At 35.2% G+C, this 14898-nt stretch overlaps 1 long non-coding RNA gene across 1 annotated transcript; it reads right to left on the bottom strand.

Moving 5' to 3' along the window:
- Positions 1 to 2985: 2985 nt before the first annotated feature.
- LOC135154421 (uncharacterized) lies at positions 2986 to 6410 on the bottom strand. Its single transcript, XR_010293814.1, has 3 exons — positions 5967 to 6410; positions 4151 to 4277; positions 2986 to 3607 (listed from the first exon to the last, which is right to left on the bottom strand). It is a non-coding gene; the product is annotated as an uncharacterized LOC135154421 (long non-coding RNA).
- Between the last annotated feature and the right edge of the window lie 8488 nt (positions 6411 to 14898).

The raw sequence follows: 14898 nt of genomic DNA, 5'->3' as shown, positions 1-14898 counted from the left end.
GCAAAGGAAGGAAGAAAGAAAGAAAGAAAAAATGAAAGAAAGAAAGAACGAAAGGAAATGTAAAATGGAAGGAAAGTCATGTGAGAACAAATAATCCGGGGGGGGGGGGGATCTACTCAGATAATAAAAAAAATCTGCCATCTGTAATTAAATTGGATTAGTTAATATCCAGAGGTCCCAGTGCTACCAACATGCATGTAGTGCGGGCAGTGGCGTACCTAGGATTTTCCACAGGGGGGCAAAATCGGCCGCCAAAAAATTTGACAAGCAAAAAAAAAAAAAAAAAAAAAAGGTCTTCAAGCTCGTCAGGGGGGGGGGCAGAGATACGTAATTTGCATGGGTTTGTGACTCATCGGGGGGGGGGGGCAGACTGCCCCCCTAGGTACGCTAGTGCTCGGGACTTACATTACGTAACTATTATCTTCCACACGCGACATGTGCTATGCCCCTGCACAGACTCGTCTACATTGATTTCGATATTTAAGCGTCATTATAAAATTATAGCAAAAAGAACGTCTTGATTAAAGGCCATTACCCCTAGAGACTCGCGAGCGTCATGTGACAACTCGCCCTGGATTTGCATGTACAGGATCCTATGGCGACAACAGCCATCGCAAGAGTTGGCCAGAAGAGGCGATGAAAACACAAAATTTGGAAAGAAAAGAACCCGTGAGTAACCATTTTACATTATAATTAAGAAATTAGTATATAATGAATAAGTTAGACCTAAATTTAGGCCGTAATTTATATGAATTTGCTGGAAATTCAAGGCCAAAACGTACCCGTCTGGCGTCGACTTTTCCAACACGCGTTGGAATAGCGGTGTAGCCCCAGAGTGGTTAAAAATTGAAAATGGAATGCTTTAGTTTTCACCAGAAAAAGCCCTGGAGAGTAGCGGAATTGGCTTCGGCTAAAATAATTCACGTTATGAACCGATGTTAACGACAACTCTAAAATGCATCGTGTAAACACGTTGGTTGTGCGAGGTTAGTATATATACTAACCTCGCAATACATGTGAGTGCCCTTGACTCTTGAGTGGACCTCGATCATGTCGATCTAACTTAGACCTAACATAGAAACATACGGATGGGACTGAATATCAGACCTAACATTAATATCCACACATTCACAGCTAAAAATGGAGGCTCCTCTTTAATCATATATTTCAAATATCAAGGGTACTCACGTTTCTTTTCAACTGCATTGAAAGCTGGGGATAAAAAGAAATTAGATTGAAAATATGATCCGTCAGCACAAATCTTGACGAAGAAAGTGACAGTACAGGCAGACGTCATCAAACATTGCACTCAAATAAAACAGCAGATGGCGACATTATGTGGCATAATCAGGGGGGTGAAACTCCGCTTCTGCATCCGGTCAGAATTGAAGAAAATTTTGGAGGGTCAAAAGTGCACACTGCTCCCATTTTTCGTATACAAGCCAATGGACACCGCCACTGTTTTGGTACACCAGCGAAATGAAGGCGTGGTCACGGAACGTCCTTCGCGCATAGCGTAAAAATATGTAAATTAGTATTTTGTCACTAATTAGCATAATGCGCGACCTGATTAATATCGTTTATGGTGTCTGTCAGTGATTACATCGTGTCAGATCATTCGTTTTTTTCCTCCTCAGAGTTTTATTATTCATCTATTTTAATGATCTATTTGTTATTGCTTGTTACGATTATTACTGCATCTTTGCTTTGTTTTAGCTGCAAATGGCCAGGATCTTTGCTAAAAAATATTACAGAGGAGGTTCCCAAAGAAAATGTTGCCATATACGATGACATCTCTTTAAGTTTCTGGAGCCCTTTTTTCTTTTTATTGCAGAAAACGAAATGAACCTCTTTTCATAATATAAACAAAGATAATAACAAATCAAATTCTTTTCCATAATTGTAGTCTCCAATATAAGTCCTATTATGAATAGCAGTCCTCGGAGCACTTAATTTTAAATGGCGACTTCTATGTCAAACATCAATAATCATGACCTAGGTATATACTATATTTTAGGGGGGAGGGGGTTCTCAAAATTAAATAGGCAAGAGAGCAAACCGATCGTAGGCTATTTCTTTTTTATTTTCAACTGAAAATGAATCTGGTGTAATTTTCATTTGGAAAGAAAAAATACATTTTATATGCAGGTTTCAAAAATTTGGAGAAATAATTAGCCCCCCCCCCCCCCCGGGAGCGTTTCATGAAAGGACTTGTCGGACGTTTTATCCGACAAGTCCCATTTTATCCGACAGTTACCATAGTAACAGTACCTCTCAGCCAATCAACATCAGAGAAAGATGTCAGATCCGGGGGGCGTTTCATGAAGGACTTGTCGGACGTTTTATCCGACAAGTCCCATTTTATCCGACAGTTACTATAGTAACAGTGCCTCTCAGCCAATCAGAATCAAGGAAAGATGTCAGATCTGACAACTTGTCAGACAAAAATGTTGATGAAACGGTCCCCTGACAACTTGTCGGATGAAAATGTTGATGAAACACTCCCCTGTTACCCGTCATGAACAGTAAGGTCTTATAATTGCTTCTTTCAAAACAAACTGAACTTTCACCCCCCCATCTCTCTCTCTTTCTGTATGTCTCTCTCTCAGAAACTGACATAACTATATGCATACAAGCAAATAATTCTCCTGTCATTTTACTTTCTTTCCCACTCTTATCCTTATTTTTCTTAAATAATATTTTAATTGACTGCTGTTTGATCTCATGTAACAGTGGCATCATCACATTTCAGTACAGTGCAACATCTTGTGCCATTTGTGCATAACAGCTCAGAAGCAATACATCATCACAATTAATTGATAAATGAAAATTACCAAGATAAAAAAATTCAATTCAAAATTAACATGTTTATTAAGGAATCCATTTTCTAAAACATTGACATTAACATAAAAATAATAATTAGCATCTACCAAGCATTAAATTGTATTTAAAAAAATGAAGGCAATGCATAGCTATAAAGGGCTGTTACTGGGTAAGAGTAGTATGGAGTGGGTATATAAATGTACAAAAATAGGATTAAGTACATTTTTCTACATTGTACAATGTTTGTTAAAATTTCATTCAAAGGATCTCGATGAGCCTATAGTTAATATTCCATAAAAGAGCATAAAAACCTTTGATATTCGTTTATTTTCTTCCACAAAAGTTTGTCACTCAAAAAAATTGGTAAATTCCTTTCAAATTTGCTGACAAGAAATAGTCTACTGATGTGAGAGCACTCCTCATAAGGGGGGGGGGGGTGGGACACAATGCCAGAATCCTAAAGAGTGCCTTCCCCAATCAATACATCAGCGAATCATTAACAAAATTTGATTTGTCTACTGTCACTGTGGTTAGAATTCAATCTATTTTTGAAATATAGTCTATTTATATATTATTGCAGTGGTAGCCCATTTCACATTTTTTTTAAATGAAGATAACAATAAATGCAACTTAATAACCCTACATAATTTATGAAGACTTGCAGTGGCGTACCGTGGGTCACGGCATCGGGGGGGCACCAGCAAAAAATTTGAGACCGTTTCATATCTCTTCTTGGCACTTATGTTGTGATACCAGTACTTAAACAGCTTAGTAAGTGGGAAACCTGCATGGTAAAAAAGAGAAAAGAACATAATAAGCTGTAAATTATTTTTACTCATCTAGTCCAGTTTAGTAAAAAAAAGATGTAAACTCTATTTTATATCTTCAGTGATAAAACAAGTTTAGCACATGCAGTCACTTTCGTCCCACATCCAGATAAATTCATATATCAATATAACTATCTACAGTATGTTTTGAAAATAAAGAGTGCAAATTAATTCAAATATTTATCAGAATTTTGTGATAACTGTTAATATCTTGAGTTTTTTATGCAAATGCATGTATAAACAGGAGATATGGATAATTAGTATGCAGTTTTAGAAATTGAAATACTGGTGAATCTGAATTCAAACAAATATTAACTCACAATGGAACTTTAACATTACATGATATCGCATCATGTTTCAGCACAATTGGCCATAGCCCACCCCCTCCCAAAAAAGGGGAAATATTCATTTATTTATTTTTTATTTATTTTTTTTTTTTTTTGGGGGGGGGGGTGATGAGCTTAGATACAGCCTGTATATTATCAAAACAGTAAGCATACCTTGCAATTTTTCCATTCAGATATCCTGTTCCTCATTAGATTGTAACTAACACTTGCTGATCGGCATGGTTCTCAATTTTGTACTTCTGACTAGGTGTGAACTGCTAAGAACTTGGTCCCATTGGATCTGCAATTGACAATTTAAATTTGAGAGTTTTAGAGATAATAAAATTACTCTTCTTAAACAATATTTTTGAAATTTCCAGCTGCCCATATCCCAGGTCTATGAATGAATATTCCAAACTAGAACAAAAAAGTTATCTGGACCCGAAACTTCATTCTCTATCACATAGAGGCATAGGCCTACCTCACTCTGTTTATAAAAGTAAAATGATTCCAACCACATATTTCTACATCTGTATATAGCTGAATCTGGTCTATGCTGGGCCTGTATAACTTAAGAATCACATCACATTTGAATGAAGTAAACACTAAGAACGTTTTCAAATTACCACCCCAGGCCGGGCCCAGGGTATCCTGTTCAAATAGACTTGATTTAGGTCTAGGGTAGGCTACGCCATTTCATTCAAATCTAAGACTAAGACAAGTAACACTTAAAGGGAAATCCAGCCTTGGCCATAAAATGTTGTATTAGAAAGAAGAAAAATGAATAAAAAAAAATGGTGAAAGCTTGAAAGAAATCGAATAAGCAATAAGAAAGTTATGGCTGTTTTCAAATCGAGATCCTTAATACTATGTAGATTTCAAATTGGCAACTGAGTAAGAAAATTATGACAAGGGGCAAGGACAACTTTCTCATAGGCCATGTACTTAATTATAAGGGATTTGTGGTTTTCTCCTAAGTACCCATTCCCCTGGAGCAGTAATCTAAATATGACACAGGTAGCATATTGTTTTATGTCCCCATGAAAGAAAATTACAGTTTGAAGTAAAACTTTTGAAAATAATGATATTTTAGCCAGTTTATGTATTGGAGTACATGGAAGAGCAGTCCTTGCCTTACATCACTATGCCATCATACATGCGGCCAATTTGAATTCTCCATGGGTATAGTGATTATCAATATTTACAACTTTTGAAAAATCATAACTTTCTTATTGTTTGTTCGATATTGTTCAAACTTTTACCTATCAGCTTGTCTCATTTTTCTTTTTCCTTTAAAAACAAGTTTTTATTTGGGTTGGATTCCCCTTTAACATAACAGACATTAATGCTAAGTCAATCGTATTTCAACACTGATTATTCTGAAGTAAAGCGTTCCTGAATAAAAGAACCTGCTGAGAATTATACTTATTCATATGAAGATGAAATAGAGGGGACGGACTAGGCCTAAACTTCAACTTTCAAGCTTGAAGTTTGGGCCTAGTCCGTCCCCGCTATTTTCATACCCCATGACTACATCGACAATCTCGCTAGCCGGCTAGCACCGGCGATATCAAAGGCCGGATCCCGCTCTGACCATATCCCTACAATCTACATTGACCTAAATTTGAATTGGCCTAAAATCGACAGTTTGTCGTTACTAAAAAACAGGAGGTCGGAAACAAGTCCACATCTACCCCTGATAATTGTCTAATCACAATAAAACTGAAATAAAGGTTTACTTTGGACCTACATGAAGCATTCCGATGAATGTCTAGATCTACGACAAACTATAGTATAGACCCCTAAAGTTAGTCCTAGAGTAGATATAGTATTTTTGAGAAACTCAATGATCACACTTATTTGGAAGTCAGGCAAAAGAAATATTGAAATTGAGGTTTACATAGTGCGTAATACAGGATGAGCCCCGAACCCCGGCAAACACATTACAATTTGTAAGTGAGATCAAAACATGAAAATGAGCGTAACTTACTTTTATTCCTATGGAATGTCATTAGAATAGTATTGATGTTCCCTCCAAGATGTTCCGCTCCAATGAAGTTCACTCAGAAACCATGATTTCGAACATCAATTCTATAAACAGATAATTAGTCTAACTATTTCGTTTCAGAAACTTCAAATTCGCAGAGTCCAAAAGAACGACACTTCGCACAGATATCGTAGGGAATTGTGGGACGGAAAAAAATGTTTAATGCATGAGTACATGAATAAAACATTAGCGTTTAATCCAATCATACAAGTGCATTATGCGTATTTTGACGTCATTCTCATGAATAAAACATTGACCCTCCAAAATCATCCTTCAAATTGTCCGCCGGCAGCCATGTTGGCTATGTACAAAACCTATGGGAAATAAAAACGCGCGGAAAGAGTTCCCTCTCTAGCTCCCTTCGGGAGCTTACGTATACGTAAGATCGTATCTCTGTGGGCATAATTGAGTTTTTTTGTATTGTTGTTTGCGGCAATACAAAATACAATCATTTAGGCCTATTTATTAGGTAATATCATTTATTTTGTGGAAAAACGTACGACAATGTAAAATTTATGAAAATATTAAGTTTCTATATACTTATACCTCTGTTGTAGTATGATGTACTGAATTCAGAATAGATCTAATTATTTAGAGGTTAAAAAAATATAATAATCAATAATTATTACAATTTGAGAAGCAAAAAAAAAAAAGAGGTTGTCACCCAAATTTGGAGGAGAATATGGATCCATGTTTAATGCCAGTATATCTAACAATTGGGGCCATGGACCCATATTTAAGGCCAGTATCTAACAATTTGGGCCATGTTAAGGGATTTTCCAGAATAAAACCAAACTCCATGTTTAGGGATTTCTTTAAAAAAGCGACCCATTCCATGCAGCGGCACTTCCCCGTATGCCTTATTTCGTGAGTACTTCCCCCCCCCCCCTGGGGGGGGGGGGTATATTGAATGCAAATTTTTATTAGGCCTACTTTTCAGGGAAAAAATACGACAATTTTCATTTATGAAAATATTAAGTTTACTTTGTATTTACCTGTGTATGATGTATTGAATGCTGAATATTACATGCGAGAGTTTAATTGATATTAGTTTTATTTTTTTATCATTTTTTAAACTATTTTTACGAAATAAATAGATTCATTGCTTATATAGATCTTAAGAGATATGTTTTTTTTTCGATTCTTCTGGCTTATTGTGTATAAGCCTATAATATAACTATATAATTGTGCTACTGATCATGTAAATATTACTAATCAAATTATATTCATTATAATTGTATGATATATAGGAACACGGTCGTTGTAAAATATAGTTCTGTAACTGCTACCCTGTATGAATAAATTAATATGAAAGCAACTCTCAGCTTTCGACAAAATGATGGACAGCAAATAGAAAAAAAAAGAAGGAAGAAATTGAGGGAGGAAGGATCATGCGAAGGAAGCCAGGAAGGAAGGAAGGAAGGGAGGGGGAGGGAGGAAGGAAGGAAGGAAGGGAGGATTAAGAAAGGAAGGGAGGAAGGAAAGAAGGGAGGAAAGAAAGAAGGAACGAACTAACGAAGGAAGGAAGGGGAAAGAAGCAAGGGAGGGAGGAAGGAAGGAACGAAGAAAAGAGGACGGAAGAAAGAAAGGAAAGAAGGAATAAACAAAGAAAGAAAGAAAAAATAAAAGAAGAGGAAGGAATGAAGGACGGAAGGAAGGGAGGAAGCAAGCAAGCAAGGGAGGGATGAAAGAAGGAACGAAGAAAAATAGGACGGAAGAAGAAAGGAAAGAAGGAATAAACAAAGAAAGAAAAATAAATAAAAGAAGAGGAAGGAATGAAGGAAGGGAGGAAGGAAGCAAGCAAACAAGGGAGGTATGAAAGAAGGAACGAAGAAAAATAGGACGGAAGAATTTTGAAAGGAAAGCCTTGAATGAAAGAAAAAACAAAGAAAGAAAGAAAAAAGAAGGAAGGAAGGGTGGAATGAAAGGAACGCCCGCGAAGGGAGGATGGAAGGAAGGAAGGAAGGAAAGGTGGGAGAAGGAAGAAAGAAAGAAGGAAAGAAATAACTAAGAAGGAAGGGAGGTGGAAAGAAGGAAGTAATGATGGGAGGAAAGAAATAACTAAGAATGAAGGGAGGTGGAAAGAAGGAAGTAATGATGGGAGGAAAGAAGGAAGGAAGGCCAGGAAGGTAGATAGGAAAAAGTACAGGTCAAGGGAAGGAAAAAATGAAGAAAAGGAGAGCAGAGGGAGAATGGGAAAAAAAACTTTTCAGGCTTGAGAATACTATCAAATTCTGCTTGTTAACCGTTAACCGGTGTACATGGACCACACCAGTTATTTTACACCGGTGTTAAATTGGTGGTGTTAGTTTTACACCTATAGGTGTTATTACAACACCTATGGTTGTTACATTTACACTCTTTGGTGTTATGTTCAATCTATAGGGTGTTATTTTAACACCTCAGGGTGTGGTCCTCTATTAACACTAATTGGTGTCAGTTTTAACACCACAGTTTTTACAGTGTAGCATTATAGCTTTGTCTTTTAATTGGGGACAAAATCTTTTCATGTTACATTTCGATGCTTGAAATGCTAGGGGAAAGGAATGGGAGAGAAAAATAAAAAAGGTAAAACATGATATCATTTTTAAAATATACTATGTCATTGAAACCTATCACATATAAGACGTTTGTATCCAAAAGTTCAAATTTTGTGCTCGACCCTTCACTCGCTCGCAACTTGCTCATCATGTTTTTATTTTTCTTCAACGATAGAAAAACTAATACATTGCTTAAACCAGGGTATTGGAGAGGGATAGAGATATAAAGAGAGAATGAAAGAAAATATTGAAAAGAGGGAAAGAAAGAGAGAGTTAAGAGGTAGTGAAGGAGGACAGAAAGCCAAAAATCAGATGAGAACGAGAGGGGGGGGGGGGAGATGAGGGGATAAAAGAAACAAACCTGTTACAGAATATGGCAGCCATGATGAATAAAGAAGCAGACTCAGAACACTAATTTCGGGGGTTTCTGTTTCTGTTTATCTAATTTCTATTTAGCTATATCCACTTTAACTAACATTAATCAGTCTGTTGACCTACGGCCAGATGAAAGATCTTTGTGGACTAATTTTCAATTTGACTAAGAAAAAAATAAATAAAAAATAAGACGAAAACTATACTAATCGCGGAATTACACTATATTGAGAGTAGATGGATTTGGATAATTATGTGGTATAAAGCTATTACGTAGATTAACTAACCCTAACCCTAAACCCATTCCGTATAGTTTTCCTAATTCAAAACATCAATTATCTTTTAAGATGAATTATTTATTTTCTTAAAAAAACAACTACAAGACTAGCAGTGTTAACTTATTTCTCCTTAATACCTCGGACACATTGCTCTACGGCGGCCGTACGGCGAGTCGAAAACAGCCGTTTTATTCATTTTTATTCAAACCACCTATATGTAGCTGCGGGTGTAGCTGGTACAAAAAATGTTAAAACGGCTGTTTTCGACTCGCCGTAGAGCAAATGTGACCGAGGTATAAACACATACATCGGCAGGGTCTTTATGGAAGTAACTGTAACACGGAGAGGGGCCACAGCCCCTTAAATTTTTACCACTCCCTCATCTAGATTTCTGAAGATGTACACCAATCTCACGCATTCAAACTTTGAATGACACTCATTGGGATTTTAGTCATATCTATTTTTGACATCATCGGGGGTTTAAAATTCACACAATTCAATTCAATTCAATTTTATTTCAATCATAAAATCATAAAATATATACAAAGTAACATGCAACAATCGAGATTTAATCTAATGAATGAAATTGGAGACTAATATGAAAGTTAAAAAAAACTTGTAAGTCAGTCCCCAAAACAGGGAAGAGAAACACATGTTACGATATAATACAAACTCACACACACACACACACACACACCATGACACGCATGATACATAGGTACTTAAAATAGAGTTACAAGGAATAGGAAGAAACGAGATGTTTCTTCAATAAAATTATTAGGTAAATTGTTCCAAATACGGGGACCGTAATTGTGTCTAAAGGAGTTGAATAAGGACTGAGACGAAACCTTTGGGTAATGGTATTTTATACATGAGCGGGTATTATGGGAATGGATAGATTTATTAAGAGTAAACATTTGACAAATTATTTTAGGTGCAATACTATCATTAACATTAAACATCATTATGGCAATTTGGAATGTATATATATATCATAAATCGTAAGTGTTTGTAACCTAAAAATATAGGACGAGAGTGAGCTTGAAAATGAGAATTTGTACATATTCTAAGGGCTTTCTTTTGCAGTTTGTATAAAGATTCTAATTTAGTTTTCCCCACTGCTGCCCAGGTAATGGTACAAAATAAGTATGGTAAAATTAAACAGTTATACAACATAAATAATACATTTTGAGGTAGGGATACACGTAATTTACGGAGGATACCAATGTTTTTAGATATTTTGTTTGCAATATATTGTCGATGGTCCTGGAAAGATAGAGTATCATCAAGAATTATTCATAAAAATTTAACTTAAGTGCACACATTCAAATTAACATGGTTTATAAGTATTCTAATATTATTACAATTATATGGGTGGGATTTTCTATTAAAATATAATACACACGTTTTGTCATTGTTTATAATTAATTCATTAGCATCAAACCATTGTATAACATTTTCTAATTCTCTATTTACCTGTAATATTAATTTATTGAAATCTTTATGACATGCAATTAAGTTGGTATCGTCGGCAAACAGTATAAAACGAAAAAAGGATTTTTATTTTATTTATTTATTTATTTCTGATATTTTGACAGGGTAGCCCATTCACCAATAAGGAGTGGTCTTCCATGAGGCCCTGAATAACAATAAACATATTTACAAAATGCATAACGTATGTACAGAATGTTACATCATTAAGATTCACATTAGGATTTGAATGTAAAACGAAACATTAACAAACTTAGCAGCAAACAAAACGCAGACGGGCACTCGTTTGACGTATAATAAAATATCAATAAATCAAATTAATTAAGAAGGACATCTTGAAAATACTGATAATATACACCAAATCATCAAGGTCATGCTAACACAAAATAAGCACAACAGTGGATGTTCCGCAAGTTATTTATAAATTACAAGTTCTTTTAAACATTCTCTTAAATGAAATGACAGAAGGAGATGTTCTAATTGAATTATCAAGCTTATTCCATTTAAATATTGAAGATACGATTGGACTACACTTATAACAATCAGTGCGAAACTTGGGCACGCGTAAATAGCCACTGTCTCTCTGTCTGGTATGATGTTCATGTACATCATTTGGATTGGTTAAGTTTACCTGAAGGTAAGAAGGTGCTAAACTGTGGACACATTTAAATATCATCAAAACGCGACTGAGCTCAAATCGTTTGTCTAGTGTCATCCATTTAAGACTTGTGAACAAATCAGCCGACGGTGTGTCGTATGTCTTGTTCAATATAATTCTTGCAGCCCTCTTCTGAATTTTTTGCAGCTTAATTGTATGGGATTGAAATCTATTCGACCATACAGCAGAACAGTAATCAAATCTTGGCAACACTAAACTGTTATAAAGCAACTTTAAGGACTGCACAGGCAAAGAACTTTTCGCTCTCTTTATTATGCCAATGCTTTTCTGAGTAAGTTTACATACATTTTCTATTTGTTTTGACCATTTCAGTTCTTCATCTATCAAAACTCCTAAGCATTTGGTGAATTGAACTCTATTTATCAAATCACCGTTTAACAAAATCGTGAAAGAATCTATTTTCCTGAGATTAGCACGAGAACCTATTATCATGACACAAGTTTTTTCAGTGTTGAGGACGAGCTGATTATCTTTAATCCATGCCATGACCTTGTTTAATGCAACAGTTAATTTTTCTTCCAAAACTGTCGCATCATTCGCACTGACGGTAAGTGTCGTGTCGTCAGCGTACATATCTATAATACCTTCATGAATACATTCAGGTAAACTATTAACATATATTGAAAATAAAAGGGGACCTAGAATTGACCCTTGTGGCACGCCTAATTTGACGATTGAAGGGTGCGATTTGGCTCCTTTAAATTGTGTCACTTGTTGTCGATCAAATAAATATGATTTGAACCAAGTGATAGTCCTCTTACTACAACCAATGCAAGTTAATTTCTTTAAAAGCAGCTCATGGTCCACGGTATCAAGAAGAAGAGCTCAGATTATTTATATAGATCAAGAAAAGGAGAGGACCCAGTAAAGAGCCCTGTGGGACTCCACACTGGATCCTCTTCATATTTTGGAAACAAAATTATTATAACATGTGAAATGGAAACGATTACTCAAATAATTCTTAAACCACTGTACACCACGTATACCAAAAAACTGTAATTTACAGAGGAGAATATCATGGTTGATGACATCAAACGCTTTAGATAGATCAAGAAATAAGCCTAATGTATGAACTTTGTTTGTTAATTTATTTTGGATGTAATCATGAAGGTCAATTAAAGCATGTGCACAGGAGTATTGTTTTCTAAAACCGTACTGAGAGTCATCAAGGAGATTATATTTATTTATATGATTAAAAACCCTATTGTAAATCCATTTTTCTAATATTTTAGAAAAACAAGGGAGCAAAGTTATAGGGCGATAGTTAGAAAATATATGGGGATCCCCTTTCTTAAATATGGGTATAATTTTTCCTACTTTGAAATTCATAGGAACCTTACCAGATAAAAAGGACAGATTACAAATATGTACAATGGGTTTAACAATAAAATGGATAACATGTTAAATTGTATATTGCGTAAGTCCTTCGAAATCTTGGCTACACTTTCGGAGTGTATGTATTCAATTTACTCCTAAGTCGTGATGGTAGCTTTGTTATAATCAGAAATTGAAGCTCCAGCACATGCTTTTGTTTATATTTTGCAAAGATGAATAAAATTAAGTTAATTTTAAAATGATATTTTATTCGTCTATAATTATGATCTTTATAGGTATGACGCGACAAAACAGGTCTTGCTGACATTTGATAAGTTTGTGGCAGTCTCTTATAATGTCATTTAAATACAGGCAAACACTCACTCGTCATTAAAGTATGAAAAACATCGCACAGTCTAGCAGATTGAAACAAAACATCACTATCGAATTCATAGCTTGCCAAAATACATAGTAAAACTTGATAAACATGGTAGTTTTATTTTTGTCGTAATGACTACATACATATCTCATGCAACTAATTACATTTAGAAAAAAAATATTCTGCTAAGTATTACATTTGAATAGAAAACATGGGAAAAATTAAATCAAATAGATTAGAAATACATGAAATAATTACAATATGTGAAATAAAATGAATTACGATTAGAATCAAAACGCTGTTTTAAAATGATAGTAGGCACGGTAAAAACGCTTATTAAAATCTTATACAACTTCGTTTTCCACACATGCAGTAGTCCTTTAATATTTTAAACAACCTTGCTTATAAAGAATTAAATATGAAAAAAATAAACTTTATTGTTTAAGATTTTAAACACGAGTTATAATACTCACATAGCAAACAGCGTTGTATAACAGTTTTAAACATCGTTTTTACTGTGTTAGGTTTTACACCATTGCAAATTTATTACTAATTAATAATAATTAATATCTTATAACTTTCACTTTGATGATTTAGTGGGGCTATGGCAGAGTATGGATAATTACAAACAAGTTCAAGTTTATTTATCTAAAACCAAAAACATCACATCATAATCGAAATAGATATACATACAACGTAAATTAGTACATAAACACACATCAATTAGATTATAACATATAGACGAATTGGTTTTAGGCCCGTTTTAGGACCCCTTAAAAGCAAAGCTTGTAAGTGGGGCCTGGAATACTTATGATTATTAACATAGAATATACTTATCTATAAAATACAAAAAGAGAGAAGACAACTACACAGCGAGACCTAGGCCTTTGTGCAGACAGCATCTAGATGATTTTTTCAGGAAATACTATAAGAATTAAATACGCATCATATTGTAAAGTACTGGCAAGAGAGAAAGAGAGAGGGGGAAGGGAGAGGGGATAAGAGGGACAAAGACGGAGAGACAGACATATGTAACCATGGTAACACTGAATCTAATAATCACCGAGGTCACTATGTAAACACACTGTAAACATTTACAATGTTTACAATGTGGAGGAGTCAACAGTAAGGAACTTTCTCCACACTGTAAAATCTAATAGCATTTCAACGGATAGCATCTTCAAAATCTACTATACGACCATGCCGTGCACTGTAAAAACTGTGGTGTTAAAACTGACACCAGTGGGTGTTAATAGAGGACCACACCCTCTGGTGTTGAAATTACACCCTAGAGATTGAATATAACACCAAAGAGTGTACATGTAACAACCAACGGTGTTGCAATAACACCTATAGGTGCTAAACTAACACTGTCAATTTAACACCGGTGTAAAATCACTGGTGTGGTCCTCTATGTACACCGGTTAACACCGCAGTTTTTGCTGTGTGTGGACACACACTGTGAACATTCTGTGGATAAACTGTGCGACACAGGATCTCTACATAGATCCCTGATGACGTGATTGGTAGGGAGTAACCCTTAAGGCCCGTATTCTGAAGTTGGTTTTAACTTAGACCATGGTCTAACTCTGTGCTAAAATTATGGGAGGCCAAACGTTTCAAAGTTTATTTTACAGTGAATGCTTCTCATGTTAACTGCGCTCTTCACTAATTATTTAATGGTGAAGACAATTGTCATACTTATCCTTCCCAGGCAGTTAATGATGTTTTGGGAGTCAAATGAGCTGATACATTAAACCTGTACTGTTAGAGATTTATGTAAGAAACGGCTTTCCATAGTTAAACCATAACTTAAAACCAG

The sequence above is a fragment of the Lytechinus pictus genome, chromosome 6 (assembly GCF_037042905.1).
Source record: "Lytechinus pictus isolate F3 Inbred chromosome 6, Lp3.0, whole genome shotgun sequence".
Taxonomy (NCBI): domain Eukaryota; kingdom Metazoa; phylum Echinodermata; class Echinoidea; order Temnopleuroida; family Toxopneustidae; genus Lytechinus; species Lytechinus pictus.
This window is presented reverse-complemented; position numbering and strand designations above follow the sequence as displayed.